At 36.1% G+C, this 17,027-nt stretch overlaps 1 long non-coding RNA gene and 1 pseudogene across 1 annotated transcript in view; both read left to right on the top strand.

The window, feature by feature from the left end:
• LOC145509651 (uncharacterized) overlaps positions 1 to 17,027 on the top strand; it is a 579,505-nt gene that overhangs the window by 381,500 nt on the left and 180,978 nt on the right. The window lies entirely within an intron of this gene.
• Positions 8,956 to 17,027, top strand: part of LOC145509415 (myotilin-like) — a 71,224-nt pseudogene continuing 63,152 nt past the window's right edge.

The raw sequence follows: 17,027 nt of genomic DNA, 5'->3' as shown, positions 1-17,027 counted from the left end.
GGTCAGTTCATATTATGCAAGTGGCATTATTTCAGTCTTTTTATAGTTGAGCAATAGTCTATGTATTTATATATATGTGTGTATGTACACATAAATATATATATATATTACATTTTCTTTATCCTTTCATCTTTGATGGAAGTTTAGGTTGCTTCTGTGTCTTGGCTGTTGTAAATACTGCTGCAAGGAACATCAGGGTGTATGTATCTTTTCAAATTATGGTTTTCCCAGGATATATGCCTTGCAGTGGTATTATTAGATTATATGGCAGTTGTATTTTTAGTTATTTAAGGAATCTCCATGCTGTTCTTCATAGTGACTGTACCAATTTGCATTCCAACTGATAGGAAAGGAGGGTTCCCTTTTCTCCATACCATCTCCAGCATTTATTATTTGTAAAATTTTTGCTGATGGCCATTCTGACCAACATAAGGTGATACCTCTGTACTTTTGATTTGCATTTCTCTAATAATTAGTGATATTGAGCATCTTTCCATTTTAACCATTGGTTATGTCTTCTTTAGAGAGATATCTGTTTAGATCTTCTGTTCATTTTTTCATTGAATTATTATTATTTTTTTTATATTGAGCTGTATGAGCTGTTTGTATATTTTGGAAGTTGATCCCTTGTCAGTTGCATTGTTTCCAAATATTTTCTCCTATACTGTAGCTTGTCTTTTCATTTTGTTTAAGATTTTCTTTGCTATGCAAAAGCTTTTAACTTTAATTGAGCCCCATTTATTTATTTGTGTTTTTATTTCCCTTACTCTAGGAAAGATATCTCTGCAACTTATGTCAGAGAAGATATTTCTGCAAATTATGTCAAAGAGTGTCTTGCCTATGTTTTCCTCTAAGAGTTTTAGAGTATCTGGTTGTACATTTAGGTCTTTAATCCATTTTGAGTTTATTTTTGTACATGCTGTTAAATAGTGTTTTAATTTCATTCTTTTACATGTACCTGTCCAGTTTTCCCAACACCACTTATTGAAGAGACTCTTTTTTTCCATTGTACATTCTTGCCTCCGTTGTCATGGATCAGGTAACCACAGATACGTGGGTTTATCTCTGGGCTTCCTGTCCTTTTCCATTGATCTGTATTTGTTTTTACACCAGTACCATGCTGATTTGATGACTGTAGCTTTGTGGTATAGGCTGAAATCTGGGAGCCTGATTCTTTCAGCTCCATTTTTCTTTCTCAGGATTGCTTTGGCTAGTTGGAGTCTTTTGTGTTTCCATAGAAATTAAAAAACAAAATATATAGTTTTGTGAAAAATGCCATTGATAATTTTATAAAGATTGCACTGAATCTTCACATTGTCTTGGGTATAGTTATTTTTCTCTATTCTTTATCCTCCTGTTTGTAATTGATATATGGAAAGCAGTAAGTCCTTATCTTTGCAAATTAATCTTTTTAAGCTTAGTTAATCAAATAAGAACATTCTAAACCTTTTTTTTTTAGGTCAATCAGCACTCAATTCATTTATTTGTATTTATTTGTAGCTTTATTGATGTATGATTGACAAATAATCATTATATATATTTAATGTGTACAAAGTGATAGTTTGAATACATATACATTGTGAAATGATGCCTCTAATCAAGCTAGCTTATCTATCACCACACCTGCTTACTTTTTTTTCATGTGTGTGGTGAGAACTATAGTTTATAACATTGAAATTTTATTATTTGCAATTTTATTTACTTTGAATTTTCTGAAGGAGTAGATCTTGAGAAAAATATGTTTTCTTTAATGCAACTTAAATATTTGCTAATGTAATCTGCCATGATATGAATTATTTACCATGCTGAAATTTCTAAGGCTTCTTTCTTTCATTTTTTTTTGTTCTTGGCTCCATTTCTGTTCTTGTCTCCCATTTATGTTATGAAATAATAGCATAATATGCAAGCAGAATCTCTGAATTATAATTCTGTGAAAATGCTGCACATTTAAAAAATAACTTTGCAATAGAATCTACAAAAGATATCAGAAATTAATAGTATAGTAAGGCCCAAAATACATATTTCTCTGCCCAATTCCTCCATTCTAAGTATATAATTCCAATTATATTGACGCTTATATGACTTTTGTCAGTGCTACATAATTTTGGAAAGAAACAATATATCTAAAGGAGGGGCATCTGATCTAAATACTACCTAGTTGTATGCTTAAAAACTTCAGTTTTCAGTAAGCAAGTATAATGAAAAATGCATTGGAATGATAAAAATATTTTGGAAAGTAATGCTATTTAAAATGAATTGATAATTTGAATGAGTTAATAATTTCAAAGTCCTGATGCAATGTGGCTGGTACAATAAATTACAACCAATGAAGGAATATAATATTGTGATAAATAATGATATGTTGGGAATTTGTAAAGACATTGGGGAATAATATTTCCCAAACTTGAGCCTACTGTTTACTTGAAGACAGGTCTTTGAGAGTAAGAAGCATAAGGTTGACATCTAATAACTATTCATCAAGTTCTAATGTAACTATCATTAAAGCACTATTTGATATATGTAGGTTAATGATTCAATTAGTTTCAATTACCAAAGCCTGTCAGACATCCAATCAAATAAGTGGGAAAGACATTCTTATCTCTAAGAATTCTACCTTGGAGTCAGAGAAAAAAAAGAATCTTAGTTTGTTCAGATCTTAACTAAGCAAAATGATACAATGCATATATAAGTACCAGAGAGGATATAACTCCCTGGACTTAATTTGTTTGATAATGCATATTCAATAATGCACTAGTAGGTTACATAATGTAATGTAAGACTCATGCTTTCAAATTATTGGTAAGGGAGAAAAGACCATGAGTATAATGGAAATAAGAATTGGACAGGAAAACCAGAAGAACACAGTTCTGGCCCCAGCTCTGTTTAACTGTGTGACAAGGAAAAGTGCATTTAGAGGCCAGTTCACTGACCCCTCTGGACTTCAGGTTACTCAAAGAGAAAAGGAGAAGGACAGACAGAAGGAAAGAGATGCGGATGGGGAGAGAGAGAGAATGTGTGTGTGTGTGTTACAATAAATATATTCTTCTTTTTGGATCAAAGTTCTCTAAAATAATTTGATAAAAATCTATGGGCCATCTACCTAGAAAAGCAGTTTTGCTTTTAATTTTAGCAGTTCAGGATGCCTAGATGATCATTGCCATGGATACCATTAAAAAAAACTCAAAACCCTGAACTATATTGTAACATTCTTTCCCATTGGAGGTTTATAGTTATTTTTTGACTGGGTTCTAATATAAATTTATCAATGATAACTCACAGACAGATATGTGTGATATAACCCCAGTCTGATATTTCGGATCTAGGGGTGCTCATACTGTGTTTCATGAACAGCAGTCTTTAATTACTGAATTTATCTATAACCATAATCCCATCATAGAGCTAATGATAGATTCTTCTCTAACATCCCAAGAATAATGGCAACACTTGAAAGAGTGGGTCAACTAGTAAACAACGAAAGGTTTGTAGATTGACTTCTGTTAATGAAAATAATAGCATTAAGGGTACTTGGTAGAGTCTATCTATACATATTGAGAATTACTAAAGGCCCAATGCATTAGGCTTTTTAGAAGAGATCAGTTTATCATGACTATATTCAGTGTACACATGAAGTTAAACAATTAGAATTCAATAAAATTATCTTTAAACTACTGTGATGTATTAGATATTCTGAACATGATAGTGGTTAGAATGATGCAGAATATTTCCCTAACTAAAATAGCCAAAAATAGTTCATAAATTATATTAGTACTACTATGGGCAAGAATCCCTTAGAAGAAATGGAGTAGCCCTTATAGTTAAAAAAGGGTCCAAAATGCAGTACTTGGTTGCAATCTCCAAAACAACAGAATGATCTCTATTCGTTTCCAAGGCAAACCATTCAATATCACCATAATCCAAGTCTATGCCCCAACTGCTAATGCCAAAGAAACTGAAAGAGAGAACAGTTCTATGAGGACCTACAGGACCTTCTAGAACTAAAACCAAAAAAAAGATGTCCTTTTCATCATAGGGGACTGGAATCCAAAAGTAGGAATTCAAGAGACATCTGGAGTAACAGGCAAGTTGGCCTTGGAGTACAAAATGAAGTAGGGCAAAGGCTAACAGAGTTTTGCCAAGAGAACCCACAGGTCATAGCAAACACCCTCTTCAAACAACACAAGAGACAACTCTACACATGGACATCACACTAGATGGTCAACGCTGAAATCAGATTGATTATATTCTTTGTAGCCGAAGATGGAGAAGCTCTATACAGTCAGAAAACACTAGACCAGGAGCTGACTATGGCTCAGATCATGAACTCCTCATTGCCAAATTCAGACTGAAATTAAAGAAAGTAGGGAAAAACACTAGACCATTCAGATATGACCTAAATCAAATCCCTTACAATTATACAGTGGAAATGACAAACAGATTCAAGGGATTAGACCTGACAGACAGAGTGCCTAAAGGACTATGGACAGAGGTTCATGACACTGTATAGGAGTCAGCAATCAAGACCATCCCGGAGAAAAAGAAATGCAAAAAGGCAAGATGGTTGTCTGAGGAGCCCTTACAAATAGCTGAGAAAAGAAGAGAAGTGAAAGGCAAAAGAGAAAAGGAAAGATATAGCCATTTGAAAGCAGAGTTCCAAAAAAGAGCAAGGACTGAGAAGAATGCCTTCTGAACTGATCAACACAAATAATAGAGAAAACAATAGAACAGGAAAGACTAGAGATCTCTTCAGGAAAATCAGAGATACCAAGGGAACATTTCAAGCAAAGATGGGCTCAATAAAGGACAAAAACCAGAAATGGTATGGACCTAACAGAAGCAGAAGATATTGAGAAGAGTTGGAAAGAGTACACAGAAGAACTATACAAAAAAATCTTAATGACTCAGATAACCACGATGGTGTGATTCCTCACCTAGAGACAGATATCCTGGAGTGCGAAGTCAAGTGGGACTTAGGAAGCATCACTCTGAACAAAGCTAGTGGAGGTGATGGAATACCAGTTGAGCTATTTCAAATCCTAAAGGATGATGCTCTTAAAATGCTGCACTCAGTATGCCAGCAAATTTGGAAAACTCAGCAGTGGCCACAGGACTGAAAAATGTCAGTTTTCATTCCAATTTCAAAAAAGGCAATGCCAAAGAAAGTTCAAACTACCACACAGTTGCACTCATTTCATACAGTTTTACTCATCTCACATGCTAGCCAAGTAATGCTCAAAATGCTCCAAGCTAGGCTTCAACAGTACATGAACTGAGAACTTTCAGATGATCAAGCTGGATTTAGAAAAGGCAGAAGAACCAGAGATCAAATTGGCAACATCCGATGTATCTTAGAAAAAGCAAGAGAATTCCAGAAAAACATTACTTCTGCTTCATTGACTATGCTAAAGCATTTGACTGTGTGGATCACAACAAACTGGAAAATTCTTCAAGTGATGGAAATACCAGACAACCTAACCTGCTCCTGAGAATTCTGTATGCAGGTCCAGAAGCAACAGTTAGAACAAGACATGGAACAACAGACTGGTTCCAAATTGGGAAAGGAGTATATCAAGGCTGTATATTGTCACCCTACTTATTTAACTTGACCTCTAAAAGGACTGATGCCAATACATGGCTCCCAGGACTGCTGATGTCAGTGCCTCTGTCCCCACGGCAGGCCACTGCTGGCCCACGACTCTGCAGGAGGCCCTCAGACGTGCACAGGCAGCTCTGGTTCCGTCTCCTGTGGATCACTGCTCCTCTCCCCTGGGTTCACACAAGGTTTTGTTTGTGCTCTCCAAGTGTCTCTGTTTCCCCCAGTCCTGTGGAAGTTCTGTAATCAAATCCCACTGTCCTTCCAAGTCAGATTTCCTGAGTATGCGTGATATTAAATGTTTTGTTTGCTTTACTCTTATTAAGCTGTCTTATGTCAAATTAATTCTTAGACCTACCAGAAGAAACCAGAGAGATAGAGGAGAATTCCTTCCTGACATAGTGTTCCACAAATTCAAGTATAATCAATAAATCTGTCCTAAATACTATAATGCCAAAAGGTAGATGGTTTCCATCTAACAAAAACATGTAATAATTATTGAGTTACTGTGTTCATTCTAATTCCAAGAATTAATCTAACTCAAATTACCTCCAAATGCTGCTTTTATTTTAGCATATGTAGAATACTTGTAGCAATTTAACAAAGTCCAATTTGAAGAAATATTTGAATTTTAAAATGGAGGCAACATCTGGAAGAGTCAAAAACAAGGCAAAACCTTATAAATTAGCATGTCTGCCACTGGAAGACTTTCCTTTGGTCAATATTTTTAAATGTTTAAATCAAATCATAGGCTAATATTAGATGTATTCTGGAAAGTAAAACATCACATATGCTTTTATGTACAGAAAATTTAGAATTACATGTTTAATGAACACCTTGTTTGTAGAGTTGCAAGTTGATGTTTATGTGTTCCAGTGGTCAATATGTCCAGAGTAGTTTTACATTTATAAAGAAAGATATTTTTCATACATAAATCCAAACTGGAAACAAGTCAATCATATGAATTTCAAGTTAATGTGTATAATGAACATAATTTTTTGCCTCATATTATTTGCACTTTATCTGTTTTGGATTATATATTGTGTTTGTATACTTATATAATGATTCTTTACATTACAGAGTTCATTTGCATTACTCACAAAATATAATTTTAGAAAGAAGCAGCTCATAAATGAAAATAATATACTGGGATAAATTTGCAACATACTTGACAGATAAATACTTGCACTATTAAAGATATTTATAGAATCTGAAATAAGCACAACTTGAATACCTGAATTGTGAGACAGGCCAAGATCACAGATAGAAATTAAAAACTAAGTGTTAATATTGAAAGAGAATTTTGAAACTTTATTTTTCTAGACAACAAAAAAAGCTAAATGAGAACTGTAAAATATCATTTTTTTATCCATCATGCCTGAAAATATTCAAACTCAGTAATTATACCAGTATCTGTAAAAATGCTATAAAACTGGCATTTCCAGACATTTTTGATGAGAGTGTGAAAAGAGAGAACTTTTAATGAGGAAAATTCAAATATATGCATCAAAACTATAAAGTTGCTTTTATCCTTTCATCCAATTATATATGCCTAATAATTTCTCGAAAAAATAAAAAGGTATATGATACATTTTTGAAAAGTATGTTTATTAAAGATATCTTTTAATAAAAGGAAACTTTAGAAATACAACAGGGGATTGAATAAGAGTATTTTTGTCACTTTACAGTAAACAGAGTTAAAGTTACAAATGCTTTTTTTTAATAGCTGTTGATATTCCAATATTTAATTTAAAATTACAACAGCAGAGTAGGTCATTGTGGAGGTAGCATATTTAATTCATCAGTTCTCTATTGAGGGTCAATTTATGTTACTTTTGTAGGGAACAAAATTTGCCACCTCAAAATGTATCTCTTTGACATGTCAATGAAAAATTATCACTAGTTGATTTTAGAAATGGAAAGTTTTATTTAAGCGAACTTGAGGATTATAACCCAAGAGACAGCCTTCTACAAAGGTCTAAGGACCATCCTGCCAGTTAGAAGTCAATGGACATGAATTTGAGCAAACTCCAGGAGATAGTGAAGACAGGGAAGCCTGCCATGCTGCAGTCCACGGGGTCACAAAGAGTTGGACTCGATTTAGTGACTGAACAACAAGATTAAGAAGGAACATTATTTTGGAGGCATTAGTGCACACTAAACGGGAGAGAGGAGGCCCAAAAGGGCAAAGAAAAAGTTTGTGTTTAAAATTTTCTCCTCTTCCCATAAAATATGAATAGGTTTCATCATGCACAAAGATAATTTCAAGCTGAAAACAATCAAGCCCCAAAGACTCAGAAAGTCTTTAGCCTTCTCACCAATTACCTAAAAGAATTCAAAGGCCCTGTCTGGAGAATAGAGATATCACCAAAGATATCAGCAAAGAACATGGATCAGGTGCGGTGAGAGTGGAACTTCAGAAGGGCCTAGAAAGGCCCTATGAATGATAATTACCCAAGATCAAAAGAACTGCAGGTGAATGCAGCGGTCTCAAGAAGAGAAGGGACATATATTCCTGCCCTGGTGAGGCACTCCTTCTAGGCAGTGCCACAGGCCTACAACGGTACCTGGAGTGATAACCCTCAGAGCTGTCAGGCCTGCCTGCCAACGCCAGCAACTTGGTTCCCTAGCAACATGCTGTAGCAACAAGGAACTTTACTATTGTTCTAGCAGCTCAGTCAGCTCTGGGTTGGTGACGCCAACTCACCTGAGAAACCAACCTTGTACAAAAGGTACACCTCAACTCAACTTGGACTTTGTTTCTGTCATCTCCTCTTGCCTAGAACAATAGGGTAATTAATACATCGGTTGTTTGGAGTGTGTTATTTCTTTATCGGCTTATTAAGAGACAATTACCCTATAAGCTATTGACTTGTAAAATACCCGCTCTGAACCTGTGTTAAATAAAAATATTGGCAAGGACCAAAAAGAAAAAAGAAAAGAAACTGCAGTTGCACGTTTCCCAGCGTTGAGGGGAGGTGAATGAGTCTTCAAACTTACTTGAAAGCCCAAAACTTGATACAGCATCAGCAGTAAGCACTTGATAAGTGCTGACGAATACATAACAGTCCTTTAACCACAACAACATCATAAAAGAACGTCATCCCCTTCCTTCAGTGGCCTTCGCAATCAGTCCTTCCTAAACTGTGGCCCTAAACTGCTAAGGATCTGCTTTCTCTAACCATAGATTGTTTCTGCCTATTCTAAAACTTCATATAATAGAAGCCTGCTAGATTCTCAGGCAAAATAAATCTAAGTTGTGCAACAAGCCGCTGTCTCAAAGACTCGAGGCTTGAATGGGGAGAAATGAAATGCACAAGACAAAGATTCTATCAGTTTAGGTGCTGTAAGAAAAGGAACAGTAAATGCGTGTGCAGCCTTTAAACGTAGTGACGCGCCAGGTATATTGAGACACAACACGCCCAAACTGTTGGACTAAAGATACTTGCTTAACACTTTAGTTACACAAATGATTCTTTCACCTATTTGCTAAAATATATTCATCTTCTGGACGTCACTTCTTCCTGAATTTCACCTCCATGGCACTCATATAAATATAGTATAAATAAAAATAGCATGTTTGCATGAGGCATGATCTAATTAGCTGATTAATTTCAACGAAGATTTAGAACATAGTATACTATAAAATGAGAGAAACTAGGGTCTAAATTATTTATGTATTCGAGATGAGCCTTTTGTTACACACAAGGTTTGCAAGTATTTTCTCCATGTCCATAGCTTGTCTTTTAATCTCTTAATTTGGTCTTTTGCAGAAAAAATGTTTTGATGCAGTTCAATTTAATGATTTTTTTTCTTTTATGTATCAGTCCTTTGATGTACTAAGAACTGTTCTCCAAGCCCTGGATCCAGGAGATTTTCTCCTATGTTATCTTCCATAAGTTTCAAAGTTTTGTTTTGTGCATTTGAATCTATAATGCATTTTGAGGTCCTTTTTTGCCTATGGATAGCTAATTACTCCAGCATTATTTGTTGAAAAATGCTTTTCTTTCTTTCTTTTCCTTTTCATTAAATTGCACATGTATCTTTGTCAGAAATCAACTGACCACATTTCAGTTCAGTTCAGTCGCTCAGTCATGTCCAACTCTTTGCAACCCCATGGACTGTAGCACACCAGGCTTCCCTGTCCATCACCATCTCCCAAAGCTTGTTTAAACTCATGTCCATCGAGTTGGTGATGCCATCCAACCATTCTGTTCCCCTCATCTACCTTTCTGTCCCTCCACCAATACCATGGTCCTGATTATTGTGGCTTTATAAGTCTTGGGATCAGATACAATAATCTTGTTAATTTATTCTTCCTTTTCAAAATTGTCTTGCTATTCTACTTTGCTTACATTTCCATATGAATTTTAGAATGATCTATGCTATATCTGGGCTTCCCTGGTAGCTCAGTAGTAAAGAATCCGTCTGTGATACAGACGTGGGTTTCATCCTTGGGTCAAGAAGATCCCTTGGAGAAGAAAATCCTCCCCACTCCACTATTCTTGCTGGAAAAATCCCATGGACAGAAGAGTCTGGCAGACTACAGTCCATGGGGCTGCAAAACATTCTGACAGGGCTTATCTGCTAAACAACAACAACAGACCATATCTACAAAAATGGTGGAATTTTGATAGGAATTACATTCAAATTTTATCATTTGAGAATTAACTTTCTTACTATGTTCTCTTTCAACCCATTTACATGATTTTTCTCTCAAATTATTTAGATCTTATTTCATTAGTATTTTATAATTTTCAATATGCTGTCCTGCATGTGTTTTGCTAAATTTACACAGAAATATTTCATATTTTTTGAATTATTTTAAATGATAATATATTTTTAAGATCGTGGATGCCAGCAGGCCGCTGAGTGCCCAACTCCCCCTCAGACCTCACAGCAGCACCACGACCAGCTCCACCTGGCTGCCCCAAGGGAATCCGAGGATTGCTCCCGCTGATGAGAACACCTGCCCTCCCACGCAGCGCACTGACGCACCCCACGGTCAGTTGCAGGGAGCTCTGGAAGGCACCACCTCCAGCTAAGACGCTGGCGCTCACGCTGGTATCTCTAGAAAGCCCCTTCAAGGGACCGTGGGTGTGCTGGGACTTACCCTCTACGCTCAGAATGCTTCAGTCTGCTTCTTACCCTTCTGCACTCAGTGATGAAGGTGTTGCATTTTTTTTTTTCATTATTTCACTCATTAAATATTCATTTATAGGATCTGGAAATTCAGCAGATTTTGGTATGTTGATCTTGTATACCACAGATTTTTCTGAATACTTATTAATGCTAGGAGTTTGTTTGTAGATTCTTTGGAACTTTCTACATAGATTGTATCGTCTGCAAATTGAAGATGGGGTTTATTTCATCTTCTCTCATTTGTTGGCATGTTATTTCCTTTTCTAGGCTTATTGTACTTTATTTTCTAGGCTTATTGTTTGAATTCCCAAAACTATCTTAAAGACAAGTGGTGATTGTGGGCACTTGCTTTCTTCCTGATGATTTGTGGAAAATTTTAAGTGTGATATTTGCTATTTTTTTTTTTTTTTGGTTTTTTTTTGGGGGGGGGTGTTGGTAGGTGTTTGTTATCAGTGTGTAACAGTTCCTCTATATCCTTATTTCTCTGAGTTATCAAGAATAGATGTTGATATTTTCCAAATGCTTTGTGTACATCACCTGATATTGTCATGTTATTTTTCTCCTTTTGCCTGTTGATATTATGGTTTGCAGGGCTTCCCAGGTTGTTCAGTGGTAAAGAATCCACCTGCCATTGCAGTAGACTCAGAATACAGGGGTTCAATCCCTAGATTGGGAAGATCCTGTAGAGTAAGAAATGGAAACCCACTCTAGTATTCTTGCTTGGCCTGGAGTTGGGCAGCTGCAGTCCATGGGTTTGCAAAGAGTTGAACATGACTTAGCACACACACACACACCATTACAAACAGCGTGTATATAATGTAAACATAATGGATTACATTAATTTTGTAACTTTGGACTAGTTTTGTATATCTGCAATAAAACCCACTTGGTCATCATGTGTACTTTTAAAACATATTTCTGAATTATATTTGCTAATATTTTGAGAATTTTTAATCTTGGTTAATGAGAGATGTGGGCTGTACTTTTCTTTTTGTGTTGGCTTTTTTAGACTTTGATAAATAATACTGGCTTAAAAATAGGAAAGTGTTTCCTGTTGTTTTTGAAAAGATTGTGTAGAATTTATGCAATTCTTTAAATCTTTGGTGGAATTTGTGAGTGAAATTATCTGGACCTGGAGGTTTCTTTTTGAGTGTTTAAAGTAAAATTTCAATTTCCTGAATAGTTATAGTACCTTCAAATCATCTATTTCAAATTGGGTGCATTGTGGTAGTTTGTACTTTTCCAGAAATTGGTCCATTATGGTTAAGTTGTCAGTTGTGAGTATTTGTTTGTATATTATCGTGTGCTTTTGTTGTGTGTAGGGTCTGTAGTGGTAATCCTCTGTTCTATTGATTTTCTTTATTACTCTTTCCTTTGCAGTTTCATTGCTTTCTGCTCTTACTATTATTGTTGCCTTCTTTATGCTTGCTTTGTATTTTTAATTTACTCTTCTTTTTCTAGTTTATGAGTGGATTAGATGTTTTAACTTTTTGTTTTCTAATGAAAGCATTTAATGCTATAGATTTCTCTCTCAGAATTATTTTAGCTGCCTCTGAGAAATATTATTTTCCATTTTCTTTGAGTTCCGTATATTTTTAAAACGTTTTCCTTTAGACTTTATCTTTGACTCTTTAGTTCTGTAGGTGTGTGTTGTTTAGTTTCCAAGCAACTGGAGATTTTCCTGTTATCTCTTTCAAGTTTGACTTCACTGTGGCCAGAGAATACATTCTATGTGACTTTAATTCGTTGAAATTTGTTGAGGTTTGCTTTAGAGCTCAGTTTATCTTGATATTTATGTCTTGGATTCTTGCAAAGCATATGTAGCATTGTGTTGTTTATTCAAGTGTTCTATAAATATGATTTAATCTTGCTGGTTCATGATATTGTTGAGATAGTCTATATCCTTGCTGATTTTCTGTCTGTTGTTCTAACAATTATTGAGATAAGGGTTTTAAAGCCTCCAAATATAACTGTGGAATTGTTTATTTCTCCTCTGAGTTTTGTGAGTTTTGCTTTATATATTTTTCAGTACTGAATGCACATTTGTGATTGCTTATGTGGACTGACACTTTTACTATTAATGCCTGTCTGTCCTACTAGATTTCTTTGTTTGGAAATAGACTATTCTCTCTTAAAAATATACCCATTCCTGCTTTATTTGATTAATGCTTTCCTGGTATAGCTTTTCCCATCTTTCTATTTTTAACCTGTCTCAGCCTACATCTATCATTATATTTGAAGAGAATTTCTTGTAGACACCGTATAGTTGGGTGATTTTTAAGAATCAGTTTTGCATATCTCTGTCTTTTGTTTTACATGGTTTATTTTAATATAATTTTGATAGGATAGGGCCTAATTGGGCTTCCCTGGTAGCTCACCTGGTAAAGAATCTATGTGCAGTACAGGAAACCTTGGTTCAATTCCTGGGTTGGGAAGGTGCCCTGGAGAAAGGATAGGTTACTCACTCCAATATTCTTGGGCTTCCCTGGTGTCTCAGATGATAAAGAGTCCACTGCAATGAGAGAGACCTGGGTTTGATCTGTGGGTTGGGAAGATCCCCTGGAGGAGGGCATGACAACCCACTCCAGTGTTCTTGCCCGGAGAATCCTCATAGACAGAGGTAACTGGCGAGCTACAGTCCACGGCGTCGCAAAGAGTCAGATACATCTGAGTGACTAAGCACAGGATAACACAGTACCTAAATCTGCTATTTTATTTTATTTTCTGTTTGTTCTCTTTGTGTTTTGTTTTTCTCTGTTTTTTTTTTCCCCCTACATCCTTTTATGTTTGTGGAACATGTTTAGAATTCCATTTTGATTTTTTCATTTTGGTCCATAGTATTTTAATGTATATCTCTCTTTATATAAGGGCTTCCCTCATAGCTCAGTTGGTAAAGAACCCACCTGCAATGTAGAACACCCCAGTTGGATTCCTGGGTTGGGAAGATCCCCTGGAGAAGGGATAGGCTACCACTCCAGTATTCTTGGGCTTCCCTTGTGGCTCAGCTGGTAAAGAATCCACCTGCAATACGGGAGACCTGGGTTCAATCCCTGGGTTGGGAAGATCCCCTGGAGAAGGGAAAGGCTGCCCACTCCAGTATTCTGGCCTGGAGAATTCCATGGACTATACAGTCCATGGGGTTGCAAAGAGTTGGATACGACTGAACAACTGGCACTTTCACTCTATATATGTTTTTGTTGTTTAGTTGTTATGTTGTGTCTGATTTTTTTTGTGATCTCATGGGCTATATACCACCAGGCTCCTCTGTTCATAGGATTTTCCAGGCAAGAATACTGGAGTTTATATGTGTATATATGTATATGTATATATATATATAATTTTTTTTTTCATGGCTGCTTATCCCAAGTCACTGGAGTCAGTATTTTAAAAGTTCAAGTGAAGCATACAGATTTTTCCTTTCTTATGTCCTTTTATCCTTCACCATCTACAATATAATTGTCTTAAATATTTTATTTATATACATTGAGATATATGTTGAAGAGTTGTAATTTTTGCTTCAGTCATCAAGCATAATTTAGAAACCTCAAAGTAAGGAGGAATGTCTCTTGTATTTCTGCATGCTTTGCTCTTTTCCTTATTTTTTCTATTTTTCCCAAGTTTTATACTTGTATTATTTCCTTTTTGTTTAGAGAATCTCTTTAAGACATTTTTCAGTATAGGTCACCAGGCCAGCATTTCTCCTAGGTGTTCTTCATCTGAGAATATCTTAATTTACTCCTTTCATCCTCTTTGTTTTGTTTGGTAGCCTTTTCCAATCTCTCTCTAACCTCCCCTTCCCCTCACAACCACCATTCTGTTTCTATGCATTCAGCTTTTTAAAAATTCTACATATAAGTAATATCATATAGTATTTGGGTTCTTTTTTTTGGTCTGTCTTCTTTCAGTTATTTCACTCATTAAGCCTATACATGTTCTTGCAAATGACAAGATTTCCTTCTTTCTCATGGCTGAATTCTATTCTGTTGTGTTTGTGTATATGTTTGTATATAGGCACATACATTCCATTGTGTGCATAGATGTATATATATATGTGTGTGTGTGTGAGTGTGTATGTGTGTTCTTTAACCATTTATCCACTGATGGACATTTTGGCTGTTTCAATATCTTGGCTATTGTAAATAAGATTGCAGTGAACATGAATGAAGGGTAAAATTCCTTTGACATACTGTTTTCATATCCTTTAGGGTTCTCTCTGCTATTGAATGTATAGATTATTTTTAATTTTTCCAAGATTGGGAAATTTTCAACCATTATTTCTTCAAATATTTTTCAAGTGCATTATCTTTCTCTTACTCTTCTGGAACTCTGATAATATGAATGGTAGATCTTTTGTTATATTCTCACATGTCCCTGAGTCTCTGTTCATCTTTTTTTTTTAATCTACATTCTCAGTTGTTCAAGTTGGATACTTTTATTGTTTTATCTCAAGTTCATTAATTTTTTCATCTTTCTTGTCCTTTCTGATGCTGAGTGCATTCATCGAGTTTTAAAATTCTGGTCACTGTAATTTTCACTGTAAAGTTTCTGCTTGCATCTTGTTTCTACCTTCAGTTTTCTGTGGAGGTTTTCTGTTCTTCGTTTGTTTCAAGGATGTTTGTAATTACTTGTTGAAGCATCTTCCTGATGGCTGTTTTAAAACCCTTGTCAGTTCTCTTATTGGTGCCATCTGGTTGCCAGTTGTTGATTATTTTTACTCACTGAGGTTGGAAATCTCCCTTGTTCTCGGGATGATGAGTGATCATTTTTTTTGTGTCAAACTTCTACATTTGAAGCATTATATGTGGACTGTAGATATCATTTAAATCCTGTGTTTTAGCAGACTCTTTGTGATACAACTCCAAGTAAAGGAAAGCAAGGACAGTTTCTCACTACTGGATGTGGTTAGAATCGCGGGTTCCTGTCTCCCTTCCTCGACATCCAGGATCGGGCAGAGAAAGATTCTCAAACATGTATATTACCGTAAGTGGAAAAAAAAAAACTATGGGGCAATCTGGTAGTTTATGGCTCAATTTACCCATCTGTCTATTATAAAGTGTATGAGATAAGGATGCAGCCTTTAAGATCTTACTAGCTTTTGGAAGTGGGTACAAGCCCAAATAAAACACGTTTTAAATGTAGTTAAATTATTAAATTTCTGCCATTGATTAAAAATAAAAAGATTCCTCTTTCTCACAGCTGGCAGGTGGCTGGATAGGTTACCATGCTGATTTGCTAATCCAGGCTTCCTGCTAGATGACCGTTAATAGTGTCCTCTGTGAGGAGAGGACATTACCTCATTACTGCTGAGCACTGGTGGAAACCCCGATTTTCCCTAGGCCTCCCCTGAAATGGCCCTTTTGAAATAAGGAAGGACACCTCCTTGCTGATGCGTGGGGTTAGACGTATGAGCTCCCAAGGTGGTCTCCACTGACTTCACAGAGGGAGCTCATTGCCACCCATTTGGGATGAGAGTTTCAACTCCACACTGTGACACCACCCTGGCAGAAATTTGGAGTGAGCCATTACTGTCCGATTAGTGTGCATGTCTGGACTTTACACTTGGAGTTTCTGGAGGACTTGTATGGGGTCACAGTTTTTTCTTTGGTACATCCCTGAAGTAGAATGCTTATTGTTTAAAGTTTTCTGTGTTGCTAGCCTTCCCATCTTATGGCCCTTGTACTAGAGAGATTTTCTTGTTGTCTGGCTTGTTTTGCTTTTGTTTTGTTTTTTGGTCTACATTCACCTAGACAGCATATTAAAAAGCTGAGACATTACTTTGCCAACAAAGGTCCATATAGTCAAAGCTATGGTTTTTCCAGTAGTCATGTATGGATGTGAGAGTTGGACCATATAGAAGGCTGAGTACCAAAGAATTTATGCTTTTGAATTGTGGTGTTGGAGAAGACTCTTGAGAGTCCCTTGGACTGCAAGGAGATCAAACCAGTCCATCCTAAAGAAAATCAATCCTGAATATTCATTGGAGGGACCGATGCTAAAGCTGAAGCTCCAATACTTTGGCCTCCTTATGCAAAGAGCTGACTCATTGGAAAACGCCCTGATGCTGGGAAAGGTTGAATGCAGGAGGAGAAGGGGACGACAGAGGATGAGATGGTTGGATGGCATCACTGACTCAGTGGACATGAGTTTGAGCGAGCTCCAGGAGATGGTGAAAGAGAGGGAAGCCTGGCGTGCTGCAGTTCAGGGGGTCACAAAGAGTCAAACATGACTGAGCAACTGAACAACAACAACACTAACATTTCTGGTTTGATGCCTTCACCAGAACCCAACCAGTTAA

The sequence above is a fragment of the Giraffa tippelskirchi genome, chromosome 6 (genome assembly GCF_054371585.1).
Source record: "Giraffa tippelskirchi isolate mGirTip1 chromosome 6, T2T-mGirTip1v1.2.pri, whole genome shotgun sequence".
NCBI lineage: Eukaryota > Metazoa > Chordata > Mammalia > Artiodactyla > Giraffidae > Giraffa > Giraffa tippelskirchi.
The sequence above is the reverse complement of the archived record's forward strand: the minus strand, read 5'-3'. Positions and strand labels throughout refer to the sequence as shown.